Source organism: Megalopta genalis, unplaced genomic scaffold (assembly GCF_051020955.1).
Source record: "Megalopta genalis isolate 19385.01 unplaced genomic scaffold, iyMegGena1_principal scaffold0081, whole genome shotgun sequence".
Classification (NCBI taxonomy): domain Eukaryota; kingdom Metazoa; phylum Arthropoda; class Insecta; order Hymenoptera; family Halictidae; genus Megalopta; species Megalopta genalis.
In genome coordinates, this window is record NW_027476150.1 from 107,911 (window position 1) to 113,905 (window position 5,995).

The following is a 5,995-nucleotide window of genomic DNA, read 5'->3' on the forward strand; positions in this document are numbered from 1 at the left end:
ATCCATGCAAAACGAATGATTTAGCTTCAACTGCATGCGAAAAAAACGAGTTAGCTTCAAATCCGAGCGAAAAACATGATTTAGCTTCAAATCAATGCGCAGTTAAAGGCTTAGCTTCAAATCCTTGCGAAACAAACGAGTTAGCTTCAAATCCATGCGGAACATATGATTTAGCTTCAAATCATGCGAAGTACTAGGCTTAGATTCAAATCCGAGCGAAACACATGATTTAGATTAAAATACTTGCGATATAAATGAAATAACTTCAAATGCAGACGAACGAACGAGTTATCATCAAATTAATGCGAAACACATGTTTTAGCTTCAAATCAGTGCGAGGTAGAAGGCTTAGCTTCAAATCCAAGCGAAACAAATGGTATAGATTCAGATACTTGTGATAAACATGATTTAGCTTCAACTGCATGCGAAACAAACGAGTTAGCTTCCAATCCAAGGGAAACACATGATTTAGCTTCAAATCATGCAAAGTAGAAGGCTTAGCTTCAAATCCGAGCGAAACACATGATTTAGATTCAAATACTTGCGATATAAATGAAATAAATTCAAATGCAGACGAACGAACGAGTTATCTTCAAATTCATGCAAAACACATGATTTAGCTTCAAATCAGTTCGACGTAGAAGGCTTAGCTTCAAATCCGTGCGAATCAAATGGTTTTGTTTCAAATTCTTGTGATATACATGATTTAGCTTCAACTGCATGCGAAAAAAACGAGTTAGCTTCAAATCCAAGCGAAACACATGATTTAGCCTCAAAACAATGCGAAGTAGAAGGCTTAGCTTCAAATCCGTGGGAACCAAAATTTTAGCTTCAAATACTTGTGATATACATGAATCAGCTAAAACTGTATGCGAAAAAAACGAGTTAGCTTCAAATCCATGCGAAACACATGATTTAGCTTCAAATCAATGCGAAGTAGAATGCTTAGTTTCAATTCCAAGCGAAGCGAATGATTGAGCTTCAAATACTTGTCAATATATGTGATATAGCTTCGAATGCAGGCGAAACAATCGAGTTAGCATCACATCCATGCGAAACACATGATTTAGCTTCAAATCAAAGCGAAGTAGAAGGCTTAGTTTCGAATCTAAGCGAAACACATAATTTAGCTTCAAATCAGTGAGACGTAGAAGGCTTAGCTTCAAATCCAAGCGAAACAAATGGTATAGATTCAGATAATTGTGATAAACATGATTTAGCTTCAAATCATGCGAAGTAGAAGGTTTATCTTCAAATCCGAGCGAAACACATGATTTAGATTCACATAGTTGCGATATAAATGAAATAGCTTCAAATGCATACCAAACGAACGAGTTATCTTCAAATTCATGCGAAACACATGATTTAGCTTCAAATCAATGCGAAGTTAAAGGCTTAGCTTCAAATCCATGCGAGACCAATGATTTACCTTCAAATAAATGCGAATATAAGTGATATAGCTTCAAATGCAGGCGAAGCAAACGAGTTAGCTTCAAATCCATGCGGAACTTATGATTTAGCTTCAAATCATGCGAAGTAGAAGGCTTAGCTTCAAATCCGTGCGAAACACATGATTTAGATTCAAATACTTGCGATATAAATGAAATAACTTCAAATGCAGACGAACGAACGAGTTATCTTCAAATTCATGCGAAACACATGATTTAGCTTCAAATACTTGAGATATAAGTGATATAGCGTCAAATACTTGCAATATAAGTGATATAGCTTCAAATGCTGGCGGAACAAACGAGTTAGCTTCAAATCCATGCGAAACATATGATTTAGCTTCAAATGAATGGGAAGTCGAAGGCTTAGCTTCAAATCCATGCGAATCAAATGGTTTAGCTTCAAATTCTTGTGATACACATGATTTAGATTCAGCAGCATGCGAAACAAACGAGTTAGCTTCAACTCCATGCGCAACACATGATTTAGCTTCAATGCGATGTAGAAGGCTTATCTACGAATCCATGCGAAACAAATGGTTTAGCTTCAAATACCTGTGATATACATGATTTATATTCAACTGCATGCGAAATAAACGAGATAGCTTTAAATCCATGCGAAACAGATGATTTAGATTAAAATCAATGCGAAGTATAAGGCTTATCTTCAAATCTATGCGAATAAAATGGTTGATCTTCAAATACTTGGGATATACATAATTCAGCTTCAACTGCATGCGTAACGTACGAGTTAGCTTCAAATCTATGCGAAACACATGATTTAGCTTCAAATTGATTCCAAACACACGTTTTAGCCTAATATTCATGCGAAACAAATCGTTCAGCATCAAATACTTGAGATATACATGATTTAGCTTCAACTGCATGTGAAACGAACGTGTTAGTTACAAATTCAAGAGAAACACATGATTCAGTTTCAAATAAAAGCGATGTAGATGGCATAGCATCAAATCCATACGAATCAAATGGTTTAGCTTCAAATACTTGTGATATACATTATTTAGCTTCAACTGCATGCGATACAAACGAGTTAGCTTCAAATCCAAGCGAAACGCATGATTTATCTTCAAATCAATGCGAAGTAGAAGGCTTAGCTTCAAATCCATGCGCACCGAATGGTTTAGCTTCAAATACCTGTGATATACATGATTTAGCTTCAACTGCATGCGAAACAAACGAGTTAGCTTCAAATCCAAGCGAATCACGTGATTGAGCTTCAAATTAATGCCGATGTAGAAGGCTGATCTCAGAATCCACTCGAAACAGATTGTTTAGCTTCAAATCCATGCGAAACACATGATTTAGCTTTAAAACAATGCGAAGTAAAAGGCTTATCTTCGAATCCATGCGAAACAAATGGTTTAGGTTCAAATACTTGTGATATACATGATTTTGATTCAAATGCAGGCGAAACAACCGAGTTAGTTTTCAAATCCATGCGAAACACATGATTTATCTTCAAATCAATGCGAAGTAGAAGGCTTATCTTCAAATCCATGCGTAACAAATGGTTTAGCTTCAAATACTTGTGATATACATGATTAAGTTTCAACTGCATGCGAAACCAACGAGTTAGCTTCAAATACAAGCGAAACACATGATTCCGCTTCAAATCAATGCGAAGTATAAGGCTTAGCTTCAAATCCATTCGAATCAAATGCTTTTGCTTCAAATACTTGTGATATACATGATTTACATTCAACAGCAAGCGAAACAAACGAGTTAGCATCAAATCCATGCGAAACACATGATTTAGCATCAAATCAATGCGAAGTAGAAGGCTTATCTACGAATCCAAGAGAAAGAAATGGTTTAGCTTCAAATACTTGCGATATACATGATTTAGCTTCAACTGCATGCGAAACAAACGAGTTAGCTTCAAATACATGCGAAACAGATGATTTAGCTTCAAATTCATTCGAAACACATGATTTAGCTTAATATTCATGCGAAACATATGGTTCAGCTTGAAATACATATGATGTAATTGATTTAGCTTCAACTGCATGTAAAACAAACGAGTCAGCTTCAAATCCATGCGAAAAACATGATTTAGCTTCAAATCAATGCGAAGTTGAAGGCCTATCTTCGAATTCATGCAAAATAAATCGTTTAGAATCAAATACTTGTGATATACATGATTTAGCTTCAAATGCAGGCGATACAATCGAGTTAGCTTCAAATACATGCGAAACAGATGATTTAGCTTCAAATTCATTCGAAACACATGAAATTTAGCTTAATATTCATGCGAAACATATGGTTCAGCTTGAAATACATATGATATAACTGATTTAGCTTCAACTGCATGTGAAACAAACGAGTCAGCTTCAAATCCATGCGAAACACATGATTTAGCTTCAAATCAATGCGAAGTAGAAGCCTTAGCTTCAAATCCATGCGAAACAAATGGTTTGGGTTCAAATACTTGTTAAATACATGATTTAGCTTCAACTGCATGCGACACAAACGAGATAGCTTCAAATCCATGCGAAACACATGATTTAGCTACTAATTCATGCGAAGTAGAAGGCTTAGCTTCGAAACCAAGCGAAAAGGACGGTTTTGCTTCAAATACATGTGATATACATGATTTAGCTTCAACTGCACGCGAAACATACGAGTTATCATCAAATCCATGCGAAAAACATGATTTAGCTTTAAATCAATGCGAAGTATAAGGCTTAGCTTCAAATCCATTCGAATCAAATGCTTTTGCTTCAAATACTTGTGATATACATGATTTACATTCAACAGCAAGCGAAACAAACGAGTTAGCATCAAATCCATGCGAAACACATGATTTAGCATCAAATCAATGCGAAGTAGAAGGCTTATCTACGAATCCAAGAGAAAGAAATGGTTTAGCTTCCACTACTTGTGATTTACATGATTTTGGCTTCAAATGCAGGCGAAACAAACGAGTTAGTTTCAAATCCATGCGAAACACATGATTTAGCTTAATATTCATGCGAAGCAAATGATTCAGCTTCAAACACTTGTTATATACATGATTTAGCTTCTACTACGTGCGAAACACCCGAGTTAGCTTCAAATGCATGCGAAACACATGATTTGGCTTCAAACCAATGCGAAGTAGAAGACTTATCTTCAAATCCATGCGTAACAAATGGTTTAGCTTCAAATACTTGTGATATACATGATTTAGCTCCAACTGCATGCGAGACAACCGAGTTAGCTTCCAATCCAATGGAAACACATGATTTAGCTTCAAATCAGTGCGACGTAGAAGGCTTAGCTTCAATTCCTACCGAAACGAATGATTGAGCTTCAAATACTTGTCAATATATGTGATATAGCTTCAAATGCAGGCGATACAATCGAGTTAGAATCACATCCATGCGAAACACATGATTTAGCTTCAAATCAATGCGATGTAGAAGGCTTAGTTTCAAATCTATGCGAATAAAATGGTTGATCTTCAAATACTTGGGATATACATAATTCAGCTTCAACTGCATGCGTAACGTACGAGTTAGCTTCAAATCTATGCGAAACACATGATTTAGCTTCAAATTGATTCCAAACACACGTTTTAGCCTAATATTCATGCGAAACAAATCGTTCAGCATCAAATGCTTGAGATATACATGACTTAGCTTCAACTGCATGTGAAACGAACGTGTTAGTTACAAATTCAAGAGAAACACATGATTCAGTTTCAAATAAAAGCGATGTAGATGGCATAGCATCAAATCCATACGAATCAAATGGTTTAGCTTCAAATACTTGTGATATACATTATTTAGCTTCAACTGCATGCGATACAAACGAGTTAGCTTCAAATCCAAGCGAAACGCATGATTTATCTTCAAATCAATGCGAAGTAGAAGGCTTAGCTTCAAATCCATGCGCACCGAATGGTTTAGCTTCAAATACCTGTGATATACATGATTTAGCTTCAACTGCATGCGAAACAAACGAGTTAGCTTCAAATCCAAGCGAATCACGTGATTGAGCTTCAAATTAATGCGATGTAGAAGGCTGATCTCAGAATCCACTCGAAACAGATTGTTTAGCTTCAAATCCATGCGAAACACATGATTTAGCTTTAAAACAATGCGAAGTAAAAGGCTTATCTTCGAATCCATGCGAAACAAATGGTTTAGGTTCAAATACTTGTGATATACATGATTTTGATTCAAATGCAGGCGAAACAACCGAGTTAGTTTCAAATCCATGCGAAACACATGATTTATCTTCAAATCAATGCGAAGTAGAAGGCTTATCTTCAAATCCATGCGTAACAAATGGTTTAGCTTCAAATACTTGTGATATACATGATTAAGTTTCAACTGCATGCGAAACCAACGAGTTAGCTTCAAATACAAGCGAAACACATGATTCCGCTTCAAATCAATGCGAAGTATAAGGCTTAGCTTCTCAAATCCATTCGAATCAAATGCTTTTGCTTCAAATACTTGTGATATACATGATTTACATTCAACAGCAAGCGAAACAAACGAGTTAGCATCAAATCCATGCGAAACACATGATTTAGCATC